This window comes from Ursus arctos, unplaced genomic scaffold (genome assembly GCF_023065955.2).
Source record: "Ursus arctos isolate Adak ecotype North America unplaced genomic scaffold, UrsArc2.0 scaffold_4, whole genome shotgun sequence".
Classification (NCBI taxonomy): Eukaryota; Metazoa; Chordata; class Mammalia; order Carnivora; family Ursidae; genus Ursus; species Ursus arctos.
The window spans coordinates 19584521-19598419 of record NW_026623056.1 but is presented as its reverse complement, the minus strand read 5'-3'; the positions used below and the strand labels follow the sequence as shown (position 1 = coordinate 19598419).

The window sequence follows — 13899 nt, the reverse complement described above, 5'->3', positions numbered from 1 at the left end:
AGGAGCAGCAGAGCATTCCAGGCAGACGGATTGTACTTCTCCTTCAGATTTTAGATTCCAATCATTCTGAAAATGTGATCCCTCGAAAAATCTCTAGACTGTTATTTTTCCCCTTGTAACAGAACAAATTAATATTGTAAAACTATGACAAAAATGTTTAAAATAGTGAAGAGAATCAATTGTTTTCTGAGTTTCTGACCCCCCCCCCCCCCCATTTACAAAGAAGCCCTTGATTTGTTCATTTCAAAGCATTTCGGTGGATTAATTAAAGCATTCCTCTAAGTGGCTTCTTAGGCAGCACTTTCTAGGCTTATTTTGAATGACTAAAGGTGCATAAAGATACTAAAGCTTCATTCCTTTTAAAAAATATCTATAATGCAAACTTTTCAGTAATGCACACAGGCCTCCTTTCCAGTTAGTTTTTCTTAGGGGAAGAAATATGTTTCTTTCCGTTGCTTCATGGTGCCTAATACAGCAGGGAGCACAAGAGAAGGTCTCCGTAGGTATTTATCAGCGTGAACAGGAGTCATAGAATCTGAGACTGTGAGGGAGGATGCTGGGATTGCGGGTGAGGATGGGACTTCATAAAGGGCCTGGAGATGGGAAGACCTAGTCAGGCAGGTACATGGTTGTCTTAGGAATGAGCTTCCGAGATTTCCCCGCAGATCCTGCCAGCAAAGCCCCTGTCTCCTCTTCCCCTTGCTGCACAGGTCAGAAAGCACAGAGGCCCTGGGGGAAAATGGCATTGATGGAAGTGTCAAGACTACTGCGTCATAGAGCCGGCTAGCTTTTTAGTGCCTGTCCGAGTTAACTGATCCTTGTTCTCAATTTGTTTTTCAAAGTTGTGGTACCCAGAAACATAATTTAAAAAATCCTATGTAGTTTTTGACATGCAAATTCACACTGTGTTCTTTCCTCAGAAAATTAATGCACAAATAAATATATAGTAGTGGGAACAAAATCACCTAGTGAAATTCCAAGGCTTGAAGATGTAAATCCTTTTCGTGAGGGAACAAAAAGAATAAAGTCTGGGGAGGTTCTCCCAACTCATCAGAAAATCCAGGTGTTATCTCCTTAGCTTCTCCCTCTCTGTGGAGTGAGCAGAAACAAGCCAGGCAGACAGATTCCCCAAGGAAAAGCAGACAGAGCTGAAAAACTCAAATTCCCGTGGGGCTATGCGAGGCTACGAGTGTGTGAGTCAGAGAAAGAGGAGATCAAGGAACCAAGACGGTGCGGTCAGGACAACACAGATGAGAGCCAGTTCTTGTTAGGTGCTGTAGAAATGGACAAGCCTGGGTTTTTAATCGGAGCAGCCGTAAGCAATCTCCTTGAACCCCACTAACATATTAGCAACAGGACATGTTTATAAGGAAAACTTTTTATGGAGGAGGTAACATGTGAGACATGTTTGGGTGAGGTTCTGGGCCAACTTTAGTAACACTTGGACAGTTTCTCTTCTTTGAGCCTCAGCGTCTTTATCAACAAAATGGCTTCTCTTCCACAGCTAGTGAACTGAGCCTCTTTCGTATGTTTAAGAAAACAATATTTACATTCCTGAGAGATATTCAACTTCTCTGACTTCAGTTACTCAGCTTTATCATTAACTTCTGCAGAGTCCTGAGAGTTATTTTCTTTTGCTTCTTTATCAACTTAACGATTGACTAAATTATTCAGTTCACAACCCATTTAATGATTCAAGTCATACAAGAACCAAGAAAAATGATATACAATGGTACTTTATTTTTCACAGTTGGAAGGAAAAATTGCCTATATACTTAGCAAAGATAATATTTATTTGCATTACTCTGGAGAGGTAGAAATAGTCACATAATTTTAAATTGAGTTTACATTTTCCTGAACTCTCATCCATAGTTCAAGCCTATAAAGATAAATTATCCCTAAATTTGGCTCAGAGATTTCTCTCAATTTTGGGCCAACGGCATAGACTATTATGGTTCAAGCCACAATCATTTCAAGCTTAAACTTGTGGAGTAGACTATTTAGCCATCTCCTTTCTCCTTCCCATACCCACCTCCCTTCGCTGCCCACCCCATCACGTCTATTCCCCACATAGTAACTAGGTGAGCCATTTACAAACCTAAGTCAGGTCATGTGACATCTCTGCTTAAAGTGCTCCAGTGACTTCCTGTCTCACTCATTCAGAGCCATAATCCTGTTCAGGCCCTGACATGCCCAGTAGGCTCCCCTGCTGCCTCTCAGACCTCATCTCCTAACCACTTTCCCTTCACGGAGCCTGCTCCAGTTACACTGGCTTCCCTGCTGTTCCCAGGACACTCAAGCACACTCCCACAACAAGATCTTTTCAAATCACGTCCCTTCCAGATGGCAATAAGGAATAAGGTGTGCTCCTTCCCATGGACCTTGGTTTAAATCTCAGCTCTACTGAATAGTAACCTTCTGAACCCATGGCTTTTTTATCTCCCTTCCCCTGATGTATTCTTTTGCATAGCACTCAGCACCCCATTATATTTCCTAACTGTGTCTTTCCTGTCCATTTCATCCCACTAGAATATAAGCTTTATGGGCTCAGAGATTTTGTCTACTGGATTCATCCTTTCTTGTATCTCTAGTGCTTAGAAGTGTGTGGCATACAGCAGGCATTCAATAAATATTTCTTTTAAAATATTCAGAGTGAACTATTTTTCTTCATATATTGACTATTTTATTGGACAATGTACCTTCTCTCTGACACAATAATTTGAGTTAAAAATTTATTTTTTCTCAGATATAGAAACAATGACCACAAAAGCATCCCTCTGAGATCATTACCAAGAATGGCAAAATTCAGGGCACCGTGGAAGGGCCAAGTGAGCAGTCAACTGGATGAAGTTCAGGAAACGTGAAGAGCCAGAAGTCCTGTCCCATCACCCATCATAGGGCCATTTCCACCAAGCCGTAGAGCACGCACAAGTAACCAATGTTTACCTGTCCTCCTGGGAAAACTAAGTAATTTTACAGACAGAAACGTTAACTATGTCGTCCATGAAAGTGATTATACTGATGTGAACATCTTTTTTAGGTAGGAAGGGTGTCATATTATCTTGATTCTGTGAGTGCTCACATTATCAGATGGCTTGGGCATGGGCAGGCGTTATCCGTATTCAGCTGGCTGAGGCGTCGTGAGGTGTCAGGAGGATACACAGAGAAAGAACACTGAGGGCCCAGAGATTCCATAGAAGATTTCAAATCTGAGCTCAGCCACGCCATGTATGAGCCCAGGCAAGCCACTTAACTTCCCCAGACCTCAGTCTTCTCTTCAGCAAAATATGAGTCACAAACAATTCCTGCTTTGCCACCTCACGGCATGAAATAAGCAGTGTGAGAATTTCTCTAGGTATATAGGACTCCATGATCACTGCTCCATAAATGACCAAACGCCATTACTTGAGTCCTTGGGCTGATTCCTGAAAAGATGGATAGGCATGTCTAAGTAAACGGCCCCACTTGTCCTGCCCATCACCAAGAAAATGAAACTAGGGAAAGGGGAAGGCCAGTCTTACGGCATCAGATTTTAGGTGCTCTACTTGGGGATTTGTTCATTCACTCACAACACATCTACGGAGCACCTACAATGTGGGAGGTGTTGAACCTCAGATTTTGTAGGGATAATAGACTTGAACATAATCCAGTCTTGTCCCTGAGAAGCTCACACAGAATAGTGGGGAAGACCACACACACATACCCCCAAACCTGTCATATGACATAGAAAGAGATTTGTCAAAAGAAAGACCCCTGGAATGAAATCAATTCACATGGCCTTGGCAGTCACATCCGTTCTGTTGGCTTTAGTTTCATCTTCAGCAAATGTATAATAATCATGGGTTGATTATGACGATCAAGATGGGATATTATTTTGTTTAGGTGTTTCGTGAACTGTGAATTGCAATCCAGGAGTCAGTTCTTCTGTCTCTCTTCCTCCTCCTCCTCCTCGTTCTTTTCCTTCCTTCCACCCCCTCTACTTCTCTCCCACTTGCTCTTTCTCCTTTTCTCTGTTCCCTCTTTGCTTTGGTAGGAGCCCCACTGTGCATCACTGAGACAGTCTCACAATTAGCTGGATCTAGTTTGATCATTAAAGTGACAGTCCAGTTGGATATCTTTGATCCAACATATTTCCTTATTGTATCACATAATAACAAAGAGCTGGTCATGGATATAACCCTGGCCTGACTTAGATGACATTTTTTTTCCCCAGTCTGTTGCTACACATAGGATATAGAACTGAATGAAGGTAAATAATGATCTTTATTTCCTAAGGGTTTGAATATAACTAGAGGTGGGGGAAGTATTTAGACACAAAATGTAAAGTGCTCAACATTTCAAATTGACTAGCATTTAAGAACAAAACAGACACATCGACAACTTCTGGGTTCAACCCTTTCATGTTTGTTCTTTTCCTCCAGCGAAGCCCCAATTCCTTAGAATTTATGACAGAATATCAAAGTAGAAAGAAATCTTAGAGGTCAGATTATTTGATATCCGTTTGTTTTTCAATGGTAAACTGTGGCCCAGAAAGGGGAGCAATCTGATCAAAGTCATACAATTGAATTAGCAACAAAAAGTCTAGAACACAGGTCTCCTGATTCTCATTCCATTTGTTTTCCCTACCCCTTGGGCTAGCCTCCAGGTCCAATGGGATGGGTAGCCACAGGCTTGTATTCTTTCTATAAATTCCCCCCACCCTCCCTTTTACCTATGTTTAGACATTCCTCCCACCTTCTCCACCCTCTCTCTCCCCACATACATCTTCTTTTTTTTTTTTTTAATTTTTTTAATTTATTTATTCGACAGAGATGGAGACAGCCAGCAAGGGAGGGAACACAAGCAGGGGGAGTGGGAGAGGAAGAAGCAGGCTCACAGCAGAGGAGCCTGATGTGGGGCTCGATCCCACAATGCCGGGATCACGCCCTGAGCCGAAGGCAGACGCTCAACCACTGTGCCACCCAGGCGCCCCACATACATCTTCTTTTTGAGTCACACCTTCTGACAGCTAAGACTCTCAAGTCTCGGGGCGCCTGGGTGGCACAGCGGTTGAGCGTCTGCCTTCGGCTCAGGGCGTGATCCCGGCATTACGGGATCGAGCCCCACATCAGGCTCCTCTGCTATGAGCCTGCTTCTTCCTCTCCCACTCCCCCCGCTTGTGTTCCCTCTCTCACTGGCTGTCTCTATCTCTGTCGAATAAATAAATAAAATCTTAAAAAAAAAAAAAAAAGACTCTCAAGTCTCAAAGTTGGGCTTGTGGATAGCCAGGTGTCATGTGCCCTGTACTCCACATTTCTGTCCAGAGTAAGCACTGTTTCATTTAATATTCACAAAAATTGGCAAGATGTCATTATTCTGACCTTACAGACTAGCCAACTGAGGCTCAGAGAACTGTCTTACTTGCCCCAGGTTCCACAGCTAGAAAGTAGTAGGGCCAGGATTTACATCAGATCTAATGCCAGAACTGATTATTGCCTTATTGCCCCTTTGGCACAGCTCTGACCTGGGAAAAGGGAACCCAGTGGTTTAAATACCAAGGGGTAATTGACTCCTAGCTCTTCTGCTAGTGGGGGAAGATGGCACAATGATCCTGGACTGAATCTCTTAACTACGTACTAAGCAATAAGAACTAGAGTGAGTCACTTTACTCCCCCTCAGACAGGATAAGTAATAATGCCTTCCTAGCAAGAGTTGTGAAAATTAAGGATTAGAATGGATAATGTTTGGGAAAACATCAGGTAGTCTGTAAAAGACTATATATTTGGTTTCAATAAATGACTTGTGATTTTCTTAATCCAAATGTTAATGATGATATTGTTTACACTATTTTATTGTGAGCCTTCTCAAATACTTTGATTAAGTGGGTAGTCTAAGATAATAAGTGCATGAATAATTAAGATAGTTTATTGGATTTTTTTTGTCTCACCTCTTACCAAAAAAGAAGTTGGCTTATAGCTTATAAATGCATACATATCATGGTGTCATATCTTTTTCCTAGACAAAAAAAAATTACTGTTGTCATCTTAACAAACATTCACTGAACACATGCTCTGTGTCCCGAGACTGAGCTAAATACTGTATTCCTCATTACCTCATTTAATTATAAAGAGGTAGGTACCATTACTATCTCCATTTTATAGATGGGGAAACTGAAGCTCAAAGCAGTTAAGTGACTTGACTAAGGTCACACTACTGTTAAGTGAAAATGACAAGTTTTTAGAGATATACACAGCATATTTGACATTACTTTATGCCACCTTTGTCAAAATAAAACTTGTCAAAAACTTGAGCGGCTGGTCATCAAGTTATCTAGCAAACTAGAACATAAGCACCATGTTAAAAACTGACTAGTAATGTGTGTGTGTGTGTGTGTGTGTGTGTGTGTGTGTGTGTGTGTGTGTATGAGACACAGAGAAGGGATGGGAAACAGACAAAAACACATGTAAAAACTTAAGCTAAAGAAAACCACTGTCATTGACCACAAAGTGTAGGTCTGCGCTTTTTCACATAGAGAGACATTGCACACTACTAACTGATTCATTGACCAACAAGTGATTGAGCACTTACTATTATGTACAAGGACAAGTGTTCAAGTCTACAGAGTAAGCACACAAAGTCACAGAACCTCCTCCTTGGGCCTCATGAACTCCTAAATTGTCAGATAAATGCACTTGAATTAGTGTGTGTGTGTGTGTGTGTGTGTGTGTGTGTGTGCGCGTGTGCGTGCGTGTGTGCGTGTGTGTGTGTGTGTGTGCCACTTAAGTAAATTGCCTCTGGGGTGTGCTCAAAAGTTGGTTCTTAATCTGAACTGCTCTTTTATACAACTGCTTAAGGAAAGGAATAAGGGAGAATGTCCAACATTGGGAAATAAAAGAATGGGATTTGGAGAAGAAGGGGAGTTACTTCATTGGTCAAGACATTGGGACACAGACACTTTTATTTTCAGTAGAACGTCGAGCTCTTTGCAGGGAAAAAAAAAAATCCAATGTCCTGAAAGCTAAATAAAGCAAACTGGGCCTCTGATTCCCCAAGGTTCAGATTAAGAGCCCAACTCTTCCGTGGAGGACGGGAGGAATGAGAGACTGGGTTTCCATTATAAATAACCCCAGAGTTCAGTCAATAGCAATTTCTTTTGAAGCCTTTTAAGAAACCTGGGATGAGGCCAGCAGAGAGGTACCCACTGAGCCAAGCCAGGAGAGAGAGCTGATTTCACTTTGCATAGCACTTACCGCTGTATCACAACAAAAGAAAGCAGCCAGTGGTGGCAGAAGTGTCCCCTGGCTGGAGGGCCCTGTCATCAAAATTTCTCTCCTCCACCACGTAGGCAACATGCCCTTGGCTCCCCTCTTGTAGTATCTTCGCATTCTACCACCTCAGAAAACAGAAAGTCTTGGAATTAGAAGCCTTGACATTGACATCCCAGTCCACCCAAGCAGCTCTTGGCACAGACACGTCATCCTGCCTGTTCATGTGAGTTTTCTCATCTCCCTCTGTGGCCTACTTCACAGGCTACGGAGTCACTCAGGCGACATGACAAATGCTAAAGCACATTGGGAGGTGATCAAATTTGGAAGCATGAAGGAATAAGTCAGAATGTAAAGGGTTTGAATACAGATGTCCATACCTACCCAGAGTTGAAAACAAAAATGAAACTAATGAATTAAGCATACAAATTCACAGATACATACCGTCTACATAGAATGGAACACAAACCCCTTGACTGGTTTCCAAAGTCCTCCCCAAGATATTCCCAACCCTTCTCTCTAGAATTGTCTCTCTATGTACCCTTTATGTCTCTTATAGTCCTGTCAGATTAATCACCCAGTGACTCAAGAGCCCAGATTATGGGCTTGTTCTTTAATACTTCCATTTATTAGTTATGTTATTTCTATCTCCTAGAATGCATTTCCTCTATATGGCTATACATCCAAACCTGCTTAAATGCAGCCTTCTTCAGAAAATAAGTTACCTGTGATTCCTCTGTTGTAAGTCAGGTATACTTAATCTGAGCAACCCTAGCATTTTTATTTGTGCCTCACGTTCTACTAATGTATATGCTTGTGATTTGTCAGTTTCCTTGAGAAGGATTATGTCTAATTCTACTTTGTTTCACCTACCAAGGAAATGATGCGAGCCAGTGGCTAAGATTTATTGAGCACTTAACATGTGTGACCTTCTTTATCCTTACAGCTAAATGAGGATGTTGATACTTGTATTTTCCTTGTTTTGCAAATGAGAAACAGGGGATCAGAGAGGTTATGAAAGCTGCGCAAATACACAGCTATTAGGTGGTCAAGTCAGGTTGGAAAATGGGGATTTCCAGTCTAAATCCATTTTTCATATCTATGCCTTCAATTATTGCATGTTCTTAGCATAGGGAGTACCAAATAAATAATTAATGGAGTAAATGAACAAAGAAAAAGAGAGAGAAAGAGAGGGAGAAAGAAAGGGAGAAAGGGAGAAAGAAAAAGAAAAAGAAAGAAAGAAAGAAAGAAAGAAAGAAAGAAAGAAAGAAAAAAGAGAAAAGGAAAGGAAAGGAAAAGAAAAGAGAAAAGAAAAGAAAAGAAAAGAAAAGAAAAGAAAAGAAAGAAAAGAAAAGAAAAGAAAAGAAAAGAAAAGAAAAGAAAAGAAAAGAAAAGAAAAGAAAAAAGGAAGGAAGGGAGGGAGGGAGGGAGGAAGGAAGGAAAAGAAAGCATGAGTCTTCCAGCATAAACATTCCCATTCCATGCACAGGATTTCACCTTTTCTTTCAAGTAGAGCCACTCAGTGAACATTTGTTGAATTAATGACTAAAGGAATTGGTCCTAGAACAGATGTCTGCTGAGTCCAGAAAGCTCTCAAAGGGGAGTCATTCACTCATTCTTTCAACACTTACTCATCATTCATTCTTTCTTTCAACATTTATTAAAAGGCTGCTATATAAAGGGCAAATGGCATAGGAATAAAGAGTGAATCAGCCATGAGTCCTGGTCTTTGGGTGCTTACATTTTGATACCATGAGAATCTACTGGTGTTTTTCACATCTAAGAGCAGACATTGGCAGAGTAAAGATAACCGAAGCTCAGGGAATGACCGACATAGCATTCAGAGATGACTGCTAAGGGTAGGTCTGGTGCCAACCATGAAGAAGCCTTCCCTTAAAGAGGAAATTCAGCTAAAGATCATGAAGAATAACTGGATGACTCACCCATCAAAATAGGAAGCTCTGTCTGGTGAGGAAGAAGGTGGCATCGAGGTGGCAGAAACCACGAAGCTCTCGCTCACTTACCACAGCTTCACCCTTGTTTCTTGGGCTACTGTGTGTGGAGTAGAGGACCTACCTGTTCACCAGCCGGGGCTGGACAGACAGGCAGCATTGCGGTCGGATATCCCAGGCTCTGCAAGGTACTGCCAGAGACATTTTTGGTATATAAATGCTACTCTAACTTAGAAAATAGATATTTCTTTATTAAGGCAAATGTTGACTTAATCCATGTATTTCTTTCCTATTTAAAAAATCAAAAAATACATTTTAAAAATATATGCATTAAAAATTGTTTACTTATGCAAAGAATTTATAAGCAAGTGCTGGATCTAGCTTTACTGCAAAAAGTTCTCATTTTAAATTTCGCATCTAGTCTTTTTTTTTTTTTCCCGTGATTGGTCCTATCATACGCAAAAAAAGGATCTCTCATTTTCCATAGGTTTTGATAAGGAAAGCAATGGCTCTCCTACTGGCAACTCTTAAATAACCAAGATAAATTTCAGAGACATAAATTCAAAAGTAGTAAGACAACTGTTTTGATTTCTTGGAAGTGCTGTCGAAGAAAACACAAGATTTTCATCCTGTATGTTTTTTTACATTGATAATAAAGTATGTTTCCCTTTTTTTGGTTAATTTAATACTTCTACTGCAAGGAATGAGAATCATATACTGGATAATTCAGACGTTATCACTGAAAAGATTTTCAGACAGTCTCTTAATATAAACATGTTTTGGTACAACGGTTTTTAAAATTAAGACTAATGAATAAATATTTTCCGAATGTTATTATTTCTATTTGTTTATTTATGTTTACAGATCAAACATTGTAACTTACCAGCAAATGCTAGGGTCTTCCTTTGCCATGTTGTCTATAAGGTGCATCAGGTAGGGAAAACATACCAGTAAATGGGGGAGATACTTCCCAAGTTAACTGATGAGATAACTAAGTTGAATAGTCAAGGAATTCCACACCAGTATCTCAAGTTCATTGCACACCATCGGCAGTCATCTGAAATGTTTGGGGCTTGTCGGTGGGTGGGGCACAGGAGCGGGTCGGAAATATGCTGTAGGAAGGTGGCGACTATGGTGAACATGGCATTGGCTTTGGAGCCAGGAAGATGGGGCCCCAAATCTTGACTCTACCTCACCGGCCCTGTGCCTTCTGAGACGCAGTTTATTCACCTGGAAAACCATCATATTAACACCCCAACCTCAGGGAGTCACTGGGAACATTAGAATATAGGAGATGCTCGCAAATGGCAGTTCTTATGAGGTGGATAATGTTGGTATATTCACGTGCAGATATAATTAGGTAGTGTTTGCAGTGTATTTATGTGTAGTGCATGGATATTTTAAAAGGTACAGTAAGCAATCCTTACTCCACGAGGTTGCCACATGGATTGCAGAAAGGCTGGCACGTTCTCCTGTTCCATAAAACTTTCTGTGGTTCCAAAGCACACTGGAGAGACCATCACTCCCTGCATACTCAACATATTATCATCGATAATTAAGAGCAGAGCACTCGACTAGAAGTAGGGAGACGTGGGATTTAGTCCTGGCTCCATCTCAAAAGAGCTCTGTGACCTCAGGTCAGTTGCCTCCTCTCTCCGGGCCTCAGTTTCCTAGTTTGAAGATGAGGAAATCACTCGGAAAATTCTAGTTCTAAAACGGTATGAGGTACCTGACTGTCTGACTTTCTGACTCAAGCAGAGGTTCAAGAGGAAGAAAACCGGTAGAGATGACTAAGGTGGTGGGAGAGACTGACTGTTATCTCATGTCTGAAAAAGTGTGATATTGACGTGATTTTTACACATTCTCTTAAAAGCTAAGATTAAAGTAGATCACATCAAGCTCCTTTCCTTGTGACCAAGGATGATAGGGCAAGGTTGCAAATGCTTCCCTAACCCTAGCGATAGGTCTACACTACATGCAGCACACAATTTTGTCTGTTTACAGTCCTAACCAAGGCCTTACATATGCATTGGGATTTGGGGTATAGTCTGTGGTCATAGATCCACTGAGGGCACCAATCACACGCAGCCCCAAAGATCTTCAGTAAATGCTATTTCGCTCTGGTGAATCCCTTCCTATAATTAAACCATTAAATAAATCCAAGTTTAAACGGTCCAACTTCTAAATCTAACCAACGATGGAATGGGCCACATTGGAAGGAAGAGAGTTCCCAGCCTGGAGCTGTCTAGGAAGGAGTTCAATGAGCACTTTGTTAGGTGTGTTACGTCAGTGACTCCGATATGGCGTGATCTCTAAAGACCTTCTGAACTCCAAAATTTTATGATTCTTCTGGTTCTCTTGACTCTTACCAGGCTAATTCTGGGAATGTGTGTGATGGGTTTTACCTTCATATTTATATTTAAAAAAAAAAAAAGAAAGAAAGAAATGAGTTGTTTACCCTGTTGAGGAAGAGAAAAAAGCCAACACTATACACAGGCTAGCTGAGTGTTTTAATGGTAATGACACCAATATTCCAGGATTGGGAGCCATGGGGATCTGGGTAGTAAATTTTGGTTAAATGTGAATGGCAACACTGTGAAAATAAAGTTCAGTAAAGGTGACTGACATGCCCAAACCTGGACCTGGCAAACAGGAGGGGGCAAGATAACCTTGCCCGTATTTGTTACGGTACCTGACAATTACCTGCCTGCTCACTTCTCCCTGGATCCTCTGAGAATTTCTAGACCCGACTTGGTTTGTACCCAGCTCAGTGCCCATGGCTCAAAGGATTGTTCTATAATAATCCAGTCCTTCTCCTTTTGGCCTGCTGCCTGCTCCAACTCAGAAGTTAAAAGGTTGCACTTCCTTAAAATGCAGTATTTCCCAACCGAACCTGCATCAATCAACCGATTAGTATAATTACACAGGCACTGCTCAAGGCTAAACACTGGCTAATGATCGCTGGCTTTGTCTTATTCCAGGCTGGTCTTTCTTGATCCAGCTGAGAACTGACCACTGGAAAGGAGGTTCATGGGAAGATCTGAAATGCAACTGGGAGAACACCGTGTCAAACTGTCATAGTCTTAGGAGGGGCAGCCTTTGCCGCATCTATCCTGATCTGGTAAGTTGGTGGAATCTCGGTTTGAACTGCAGGGTGTGAAGAGTGACTCGGGATTTAAAGAATGGCATAGTAAAGGAGCTACTGAAGAGGTTTCCTGCCCTAACTCTCTTCTCAGGCTCTTTCGAAGGTCCTGTACCCCCCACCCCCTCCTTTTACTGGTTCCTGCCACTCACTGTAGGTCTGAGTTGATTGGCCTGGTTGGATTAAGGAGTAATACCATGCAACATTGGTAGGCACAGCAGCTTGGTCTGTGTGGATCCAAAGGGTTCAGAATCTTTTCAGCAATCACCCTGGCTCCAGGCAGAAGAACCCAAGGCCAGGGAGATAGGCCTATCCCTAGAAGGATTATACCTGAAAGGCCAGGTTCATGCTTGCTGTTGTAGGGCAGGGTGTGAAGGCCTGGCTCACTCCAGCGTTCTCCCTGAAGAACCACAAATGGATGGTAACACCATGAGTTAGAAAGTAGGGCTCATGTTTCTGCTCCTGTCTGCTCCTGTCTGGGATTGCTGTGACCTTCTTTGAAGAAAGCTATTTGGCTCGACACTAAAATATAAGTCTCCGTAATCAGGCTCCTTCCAAAGAGTACTGTCCTCTCTCTCTCTTTCTGCCCTCTTTCCTCTCCCTTCAGCTCTGTCTTCCTTTTGGTTTTTTAGAATATGGTACATTTTCAAGCAGGGGACTTACATGTTTTACGAACATTTTGCCAGACAAGCCCGCACACAAGGGTTTTGAATCTGTTAGTGAAAGAAGGGAAGTGATACCAGCCCTTGGGTGACATCACTGAAGCCTGTGTTCTGTTCCTTACAGTGTGGCTGGGATTTTTCACTCCAAGAAGAGGATTAAATAATAGAGCTTTCCAGGAAAAGAGTGACTTTACTTACTTACTTACTTATTTTTGCTTCTTCTAACTTCTTTATCCAATCCACTCAGAAATAGAAGCATCTGGTACCTGAAGACCAACTTCATTTTGTGGGGAAGGCTAACGCTATTGGTAACTCCCACTAAAACAATAAGGAATGCAAATAATAACACCCAGACATTTTCATAGCTACTGTGTTGATGCTATGAATGACACAGCACGGTTTGAGAGGACAGGGATGGACAATATCCCCAGTTTTTCCTGGAGAAAAGCAGGGCCAGAAAGAGCAATGCCTTGCCTAGGGTCATACACCTGCTAGACGGAAGCTCCAAAACAGAGCCACTTTGCTGACTTGAGGCTCGGCATGTTTTTTCCTACACCTTGCTGCCTCGTGCCACACAATAATCTTTAAGATTAAGTTTTTAGGCTTGAGAGTTAGGTCCATGGAGTTACTAAAAGGACTAAGAAAATGAAGCTTTGAAAAGATTATATTCTCATTCTTTTTCTCTGCACAGTGCCTATCAAGGAAAAGGATTATTTGTTAAGACCGCTTTGAAGATTCGCTGGCCCATGAGTACTTGACTAATGCCAAGAGCAAAATCCTGTATATCAAAACCACACTGTTTTTGGCTTTTCTTGGCTCGTTACTGTCTTACCTGAGTGGCCAGCTATGTGTGAGTTTACTGGTAGGAAAGTTTTCCGGGAGCAATGACTGGTTATGAG

General features: G+C 41.7%; 1 protein-coding gene and 1 long non-coding RNA gene across 8 annotated transcripts in view; one reads left to right on the top strand and one right to left on the bottom strand.

Moving 5' to 3' along the window:
• The window catches only part of BCL6 (BCL6 transcription repressor), an 84057-nt gene that overhangs the window by 20189 nt on the left and 49969 nt on the right, over nucleotides 1–13899 (top strand). Inside the window, exon 2 of the mRNA XM_044383416.3 lies at nucleotides 12178–12317. The gene's annotated coding sequence lies outside the window, so the exon portion shown is untranslated. The remainder of the gene's footprint in view (nucleotides 1–12177; nucleotides 12318–13899) is intronic.
• Nucleotides 1–13899, bottom strand: part of LOC123000918 (uncharacterized) — a 94690-nt gene that overhangs the window by 53654 nt on the left and 27137 nt on the right. For 5 of the 7 annotated variants that reach the window (XR_008957383.1, XR_008957385.1, XR_008957384.1 and 2 more), the window contains exons 2-3: nucleotides 9188–9387; nucleotides 7230–7372 (exon numbers count right to left, since the gene is read on the bottom strand). This is a non-coding gene — a long non-coding RNA (uncharacterized LOC123000918). Of the gene's footprint in view, nucleotides 1–7229; nucleotides 7373–9187; nucleotides 9388–10079; nucleotides 10114–13899 lie in introns of all 7 variants that reach the window. The other 2 variants (XR_008957388.1, XR_008957389.1) reach the window with 2 other exon arrangements.